This window comes from Dioscorea cayenensis, chromosome 5 (genome assembly GCF_009730915.1).
Source record: "Dioscorea cayenensis subsp. rotundata cultivar TDr96_F1 chromosome 5, TDr96_F1_v2_PseudoChromosome.rev07_lg8_w22 25.fasta, whole genome shotgun sequence".
Lineage (NCBI taxonomy): Eukaryota > Viridiplantae > Streptophyta > Magnoliopsida > Dioscoreales > Dioscoreaceae > Dioscorea > Dioscorea cayenensis.
This window is the reverse complement of record NC_052475.1, coordinates 11,235,850-11,244,839: the sequence shown is the minus strand read 5'-3', so window position 1 is coordinate 11,244,839 and position 8,990 is coordinate 11,235,850. Positions and strand designations below refer to the sequence as shown.

The 8,990-nt window shown below is 32.5% G+C and overlaps 1 long non-coding RNA gene across 1 annotated transcript; it reads left to right on the top strand.

Moving 5' to 3' along the window:
- The first annotated feature begins 1,202 nt into the window (after positions 1–1,202).
- LOC120260833 lies at positions 1,203–7,169 on the top strand. The gene is made up of 4 exons (XR_005536504.1): positions 1,203–1,292; positions 3,334–3,371; positions 5,677–5,709; positions 6,274–7,169. It is a non-coding gene; the product is annotated as an uncharacterized LOC120260833 (long non-coding RNA).
- The last annotated feature ends 1,821 nt before the right edge of the window (positions 7,170–8,990 follow it).

Genomic DNA, 8,990 nt, shown 5'->3' with positions numbered 1-8,990 from the left:
AATTAGGTTTTGGGAAAGTGACTTGGAGGCTTCCAGCTAGGGTTTGAAGGCGAATCAAAGGAAGAAGAAGAAGAAGATCGAAGGAGTTGCGGGAGTGACGATTCAAGGTGATGATATCGACTCACATCTATTTCGACATTGTAGACATTGAGAGGGGGTTTATTCTTCAATGGATAGTGTTTTAGGGCTTTATTTCCATTTCTTTGATTTGAACATTAATCCCATGGAGGGCTAACTTCCTTGGGTGTCCGGATTGATGTAGCTTGAGATATACACTCTTTATTATTGCTTTTAATATAGATTTTTTTTTCATTTGTTGGGTTCATATGTCTCTTTATTGTTAATTTGGCATAACACGAGTGACTATTTTATTTTGATTGTGTGATTGAGACCGAGAGATTCATCATGTGAGATCACCCATAGAGGAAGAGAATCAAGAATGTGCGCTATAGATATGCCACTTGTGATTCTCCTTACTAGGGTCACGTAGTGAGAGCTCCAGCTTCTAATTAGGGGTTTCCTTGATCTCTTTACAATTGTCTGAAAGTAGGATTAGAAGAGATTTATTCCTACCATAGCAAAAGATTAGGTATTGGGGAGTCTCGAGAGAGAACCTGATATATTTTTAAAACTCCTTGGTCCAACAACACTAGGGTTCAATCTATTTTAATTGCAATTACTTTAATTCTTAATCCCCAAGTGAAAGCATATCCAGGCACCATCTTTTCCCATTGTCTATTGCTCCTTAACTCCCTTGACCTTAGTTCCTTTCATCATTGATTTCTATTTTGCTTTTCACTCTTGATCATTTGATTGTTAGCTAGATAATGAGGATAGAACTAGTACTAGTAGTATTTAGTCCCTGTGGATTCCACCTTGCTTCTTAGCACTTTATTACATGATCGACACATACACTTGCAGTGCGCCCCTATCAAATATAATAAAGTGTAATTCTGTTTTTAAAACTTATTTTACTTTTATATTATTTGTAAATGTGACGTGCTATTATAGCTAAATACATTTATTATTTATTTATTATTTTATTTATATTTGATTTGAATTGACAAATTAAGCACTAGCATATAACTAAAGATTTCTTTTACTATTATTATTTTTTAAGATTTAAATAAAAGGGGTTGCGGAAGAGATGGGCCTAGGGGGCCTAATTGAAGCACTAGGGGCAGCATCTCTCTCTCTCTCTCTCTCTCTCTCTTTCTTTCTTCCCATCATCTTCTCCTAAATTTCTCCAAGAAGTTGGCATCACTCAACTGCTCGTGCTCCATTAAAGCTAGGTGAGCATCTCTGATCTTGCTACTTTGATCTTTTTCTTTAGCTGCTCGGAGCTTGGGTACTTCTCTTTAGAGCCGGTTGACAACCCTAGTTTAGTATCAAATGTTTTTAGGTGTAATTTTCTTGTGTTGATCTTCATGAAGTATTTTGTTTCTTGGGGTTTAGTCCTAGTTTTGGGTTTGGAGTTTTAAGTGAGATTTTAGTTGTTTTTACTGATTTTTTCTTAGTTTTAAGGGTTTTTTTTTGTGGAATTTTTTAAGTGATTTTGATTAGTTGGTTATTGAAAACTAGAATAACGTGCTTCGGTTTTGATATTTGGCTCTGATTTCTTGATTTTTAGCCCTAGCTTTAGTTTTAGGATTTTTTTTTTTGAATTTTATCATGTTAATTGGATCACTTAGTGAGTGTATTTTGGATAAGATAATTGTTTCTGATTATTGTTGAGTGCCTCAAGTTTTCAAATGAGTCTTGTTTTTGCTGATTTTTCATTATTATTATTAATTTGGTTTTGCATTTTATTGTGTGATTTTGATTAGTTAATTACTTGGCTAATAATGTCGTTCAGTCCAATAAGCAATAGCATGCGTCTTTGATATGGAAATTTTCCTCAAGCTATTCAATTGAGTGAGAGGTTGTGGCGGTTGTTCTTTGGTAGTAGTCATCCCGTGGTATGTCTTTCTGCATTCATGTGGGCAATATTACTGATTAGTTGGGTTTCTTCTTGATTTTCGGTCTAAATACTTGACATGAAGTATGAGTTTGATGATTGATGAAAGATAAACAAATGGATTTTTTTTTGTCTTTGATGAAAAGCAAAGAAATAAGATGGTTTTGTTTCTATGCTTAGTTTGATAGGACTAGTACTGATCAGTTAAGCTTCTTCATGTACGAGTTTGATATTTGATGAAAACCTGAAAACCAAACAAATGGATTAGTTTCATCTCTATCCCTAGTTTTATTGCAGTATTTAGCCATAAATTAAACTTCCTAATGAACTTAGTTTTAGTACTTGGCAGGTAGTATGATTTTTATAATTGATTTTGTTTCTATACCTAGTTTGATTAAAAACAAAGCGGTGAGCATAAACAGATAGATTGGGTTTTTCTATCCTAGTTTGATGCATAGCATGGTAAACTTTGTTATCATCAAACAAAATGAATTTTTATGTTACGTTGCCTATCATTCCAAAAGCCCTTCTTTATATCAAACTTGCAAAGAATAAACATAAACAGTCTCATGATTTTGAAGTTGGATGGAACTTAAATAAGGTTTGAACAATGACACAATGTATTGTGAACAATGACATTATAATAAAATATATCTGAGTTTTCGCTTTATATATATATATATATATATATATTTTGGATATTTTTCTTATATGATTTTGATTTCATAGTTACTGGAAAGTAGAAGATTATATTTCCGAGTTTGATAATTGGCTTTCATCCTCATGGAGTGTCTCCTTTGTTTTTAATATAACTTAGTTTGGGAGATAATAGATTTTCATATTTTTCGGTTGATTTGTTTTAAATATCATTTATTCCTATTTACATAAAGTGATTTATTTCTTGTACATATTTCCTGAATGTTGATTTCTTAAACCGTATAAACTTTGCTTAGTTTCTTAGTGAGTAGTGACAGATAAGAAGCATTGTTAATTGTGAGTTTATGTATGTATGTATGTATGTATGTATGTATGTATGTATGAGATATGTAATTTTGAGTTGGAAAGCCTGTGTTAAATATGTTAGATTGTCATTTATCATATATATTTAAAAAATATGAGAGCTATATAATTTTGATATGTTTCCTTTACAGAGTTAAGGTAATAAATACATTAGATTATTAATTACTCTGTGTTTTTTATGAGATAGGAAAAGAACTTTATAATTTTGATAATTACTCTTTGTGTGTCAGTCTATGTGCTTGAGTGTGTATATATATATATATATATATGTATTTTAACATGTTAGATTTATTGCTTTCCATTGAAAATACATAAAATGATAATGAAATGAGGTTATTTCTTGTTGATTGATGCAGTTGGTGCTGAGAATTGTCTAATTTGAACAACTTTAGAGGTATGTGTGGTTGATCCATTCACTTTAGAAGATTTTTAAATTTTATACCTGGTCCTTCATCTCGTTCACGAGGTTCTCTTCTTTTCCTTTGGTTTTTGTCTTCGGCTCCTAGTTGCTAATGATCTTGGTAAACCCTGGTGATGTTTTAAAATGGAGTCCCACACATTATGCTCTTATTGTACAGCTCGCAAAAATTGTAAGTAATTGAAGCATGAGATATGTTTTCCTTGATTTGGATGAATATTTGATTTTTTTTTTGTTTAAATTGTGTTTTTTTTTGTTTTTTTGGTTGTATGATTTATTTGAGAATTTGGATTTTCTAAATATAAGATCTTGAGCAAAAAATACAGATGATTTGTTTGTTAGGAGTAGCAAGATAAATTAGTAAGCAAAAACATTGTGAAATGTTTGTCAAATTTCCATATCAATCCACTTATTTCTACTAATTTGTTGAACATAAATCTTTTATGTTGTTTATGTTGTCATTATAAATTCTATGTCTATTGAATGCTACCATTTCTGTATAACTTGTTTGTATATTGATTGTTATACTACTGTTTATCTTTGCTATTTAGATCCTTAGGGCATGTTGTTTTATGGATTGTTAAGCCAAACTTTGTTTCCTGTTTCAATAATTTTATTTGATCAATGTGTTTTTCTTGTCCTGTATTCTAGACATTAATTTTCAGCTACATTACTATTGACATTTAGTTATCTAATCAAATGGTAATTGTAACTACTGTTTGGTCAATGGAATGTGTATACCATCATTAATTGTTCTTTTAGATAGTTGGATATTTTCACATAAACTGGCACAAAAAATCTCATAGTTGTATATTTATTATACATATACAGAGAGAGGGAGAGAGAGGCAATAACATATGTGGTGATTTTTCAATCTCTAGGACTTTATAGAAATATACATGTGGGATCAAAAATATGCATCCGACATCATGAAAAGACACCAGACGATATATCGAAGCACAAATATCGTATTTGTTTTGTGTGGGTTCTTTCATTCCTAATAGAGGCAAGCCTCTATTATTAATTACCCTAGATTAGAAATCTTAGGAACCTCCGATTAAGGGCAAAAGGTACAAGTAAGAGCCAGAAGATTTACGAATTATAAATCTTGTTATTTTATTATATAAACATATTTATTATATCACTTATATATATATATATATATATATATTTATCATTCGCTACTGCATGTGCCTTGTCAGCTGCGTTGCCGCCACATTGCTGCTTTTGCAATTTTTGTTGCCATTTTAAAAATAAACAAGCCACTCGATTGTGTCTTATACTATATTGCACGTCTTGTTGTCGCCTCTTTTTGGAATATGTCACATTGCTGCTTTGAGACAAATTTAGCCCATCGACATTGAGTTGAGCACCCTTCTTGTTGCTTTGAAATTAGCAGTGCATATTTCTCTGCTATTCATTTGCTTGCATATCATTTCTAGATATATATTTTAATTTATTTATTTTGATCCACACTTATCATAGTGGGTTATATTTATTTATTTATTTATTTATTTATTTTTAGAGGGGTCGTGAGCATATAACATGCATGTTTCTTTTTGTTTTTATATGCATGCCCCTCATTTCATTTTTTATGTATGCATGTTTCAATTTTTTTATCTCATGCATATATGCATATTTTTTTTTTTTATTTTATATCATGCATGGTGATCTTGGCTTCTAAATGTATGGGCATGCATGCATGCAATTTTTTAGAGCTTCATGTGCAATTTTTTTTTCTTTACTATGCTCATACCATTACATGTTTTTCTAACAACATCACATTCTTAGTTATATGTGCATGCATGAGTCACGTGTTTTTTTAATTTATTTTTATTCTTTATTTATTTATTTCTTTTTCAAGCTGAAACCCATATTCATGTTGATGGTGGGCCCCTTTTTTTAAAATTTTTTTAACAAAATGATGAATGCTTTTGTTCTTTTATATATATATATTTTCATGATGCGTCTGCGTGCATGTCTGCATGCATTTTTTTTTATGCACGTGAACTTGCATACATCATCCATTCATTTTGTTTAACTGTGGGCCCATTTTTATTATTTTATTATTTTTTTATATATATATATATATTTTTATATGAGACCATAGCATGCCCTCCATTTTTTTATATTTCTTCTTTTTTTATTTCATGCATGTATACATGCATGCTTCTTATTATTTTTTTATTATTTTATTTATTTATTTATTTTTATATTTTATTATTATTATTACTATTTTTGCATGCTTCTCATTCATCATCATTTGTGATTCCAATTCCAGCTGAAAGCATCTCTCCCCACACCATGGCTAAAGGTAAATTCACCTTGGATTCTTCAAGTCATCTTTAAGGACTTCCTATGTATTTTTACTGATAGTGTTAGCAAATGATATAACGGCAAACCATATTGTTCTACATATATATATATATATATATATTTTTGGACTAACGACTCATGTATTAAGGTTCGAGACATTCATTTTTTTCTTACAAGTATTGTCTCCAATTTGCATCTCATCAAGAATCTCACCAGCTTTGTCAATTTGCCTAATGAAAGCTCACAGATGCATCAACATTTGAAATAAATCCCATCTTTATATCAAAAGCAAGTAGCTGTTTGCCATGACTCAAGGTCGTGAATTCTGCATTCATGCCTTCTTTAGAACCATCACCAACTTCATTTTTTTTATCAAGCAAGAAAACTCAGATTAGATTTCTTTATTTGAGCCATGCACTTATAAGAGTACTTGTCTAATTTATAAACATTTGCAAATTAATATCACTCCATCACAGTGCAGCGTCCTACAAAAACTTGGTTCCATGGTTACATTCTCTTTCTTCAATGCCCAATTCACCATCCCCTATCTTCTATCTCTCAGCTACACAGTGAGCACCTGGAAACTGGGATCAAGATCGTAGAGACTCCGACGAGGCACAAGGTAATGAGATTCTCTGAACACCACCGCAGCAGCCACAACTGGACAGCGACGCTGGTGCCCTTAATACTCAGGCATTCAGTGGCTCCATGAACAGATCAAGTCTCACATCGTCAGCACGCGGTCAGAACTTCTCTAGAGCCCAAACAGTCTCATCTGCACCGCAGAGACCAACATACTGCGGAGCTCCAACATCACACCAGAGAGTACCTCCTTTATGCCAAGAATGCGGAGGTCTTCTCCGACGAGCGCAGGCGAACAGCAATGACGTCACTGAAGTTGAGAAGCTGCATGATGCATCCTTTGCAGCTTAGCCGAAGCGCTTATCATGAACAGTAGAAGACTCGGTGAAGATCACCGGTATAGTGCCTTGTCTAGGCTTGTATTACCCAGCCATTGACATCCCTCAGATCGCCCACTTTCTCTTTATAATGATATGTGATCGCCGAGCCAAGCATGTAAACATACACCAGGATGAGACATTGCCCTTCAATATCTCATTTCAATGTTCCACACTTCGAGCAGTCCATATTTGTCATTTGTAGTATATAACCAACATGAACTCCATTGCTTCATTCACCATGGTAACAGTTGTGAATGAAAGGGAGGGAGAAGATGACTACTTGGAACCTGGACAATCATCGCAGCAACAGCAATCGCAGTGATGATAATGACAGTGGGGATCGTGAGCCACCGGTGCCGATGATGAAAGGATTTGAGAGGGGATTCATGGCAGAGGGTTTGGCGGAGAGAGAGACAGCACGAACTCTCGAAAATGGGGTAGAGAGAGAGCACAAGGGACAAGGAATACATGCATCTGCATGCATGCATGTTTTTTTTTATATTCTTCTTATGATTTTTTTTTTAAATTCTTTTTTCTCTACTTGTTTTTTTTTGGCCGCCGCCGTCCTTGTCCATCATCTTCTTCTCTGAGGCTTTCAGCTTTTTTCCCTCTATGTCCTCCCCTTCTTTTTTCAGTTGGCGGAGATTTTGGTGACGGCGACTGACCGGCAGTGATGGCAACAGCAGCGGTGAGCAACACCGATGAGCAGCAGCAATAGTGACGAGCGGCAACAGCGGCATGCTTGGCGGCATTATCTCAGCCATCAAGCATGCCTCGGCGATGAACGACGGCAACGGCGACGAGCGGCAGCAGCGAGCGGCAACAGGTAGCAGGCAGTCGAGGCATCGTATGCCGGTCATGGTTGGCGGCATTATCTCAGCCACTCAACCATGACGGCGACTCCTTTGGCAGGCAACAGCGGCAACAGACCGGCGGGCGATCTCCTTTTTATATATATATATATCTTTTGCATGAATAAGCAAGAGAGAAATTGAAGAAGCTTTTTTTCTTGACTTTTTTTTTCTTTGATTGTTTTTTTTTTTAATCCTCTCTTCCAAATTTTTTATTTTTTTCCTTGCCAGTCCTTCTCCTCTTTTTAAAAAGGAAGCCTCCATCTTATCTCTTCAACTCACCCATCCCGTCAAATCACAACGAAGTGATCGAATTTTAAAATTTTTCTTATCCTTTTAACTAATCTCAGTCAAATCGATTGGATCAAATATATTTAAATTTGAAATTTTTTTATTATTATTATTTTTATATATTTTTTTTATTCTTATCTTTTTTTTCTTCTCTTAATTAATTTTTTTAATTAAATTTTTTTATTATTATTATTATTTTTTTAAACCCAAAACCCCCTCGTACCTATCTAATCCTAACTCCTCCGTGAGATAAAAGTAAGATCGGGTTCTTATCCCTTTTTTTTTATATTTTATTATTATTATTATTATTATTATTATTATTATTATTATTATTATTATTATTATTATCTTTAAAATAATTTCAAATTTAAAAATTTAAATTTCGAATTTTTTTATTTATTTATTTTTCAAATTTAAAAATTTAAATTTCGAATTTTTTTATATTTTTATTTTTTTTACTTATTATTTTATATATTTTTTATTTTTTATTATTTTATTATTCGCATTTTATTTATTATTTTGTTATTATTTTATTATTTTATTATTATTATTATTTTTCATTATTTATTACTTATTATTATTTTTCATTATATATTCATTATTTATTTTATTATTATTATTTTTTTTTAAAATTCACTCTACCTCGGGATGCGTACTCAAGTGCTTCAGGATTTGCATTTCTCCCATTGCCTCGAGATCTTCCCTCAGGCTACATGAAACTTAAGATCGTCTTGGGATGTGTGTTTGGCTATCCTAAGATTTGAGATTGCCTCGAGATACGTGTTCTGAAGGATAATCTTTTAATAATAATAATTTTCTTATGCCTTGAGATATGTTCTCAAGGGGCAATTTTGTAATTTGCATTTTTGCCTCGAGATATGTTCTCAAGGGCAATTTTGTATTTACCTTGGAATTTGCATCCTAGTCCAAGACAATCAAATAATCAATTAAGATTAAGATTAGGACATTTAAATTTTAATTCTAAATATATCTACGATTAGGATATATTAGAATTCAAATTAAATTGGAATTTGGTTTCCATTAGAACATCGAATTTTATTAGGACATGCGTTATATTATTTATATATAAACAATACAGTGGTGTCAATATCTTAATTAACAATTATGTGCATTGACTTTTGTATAAACCCGACACCTCACAACCATGAGTTAGA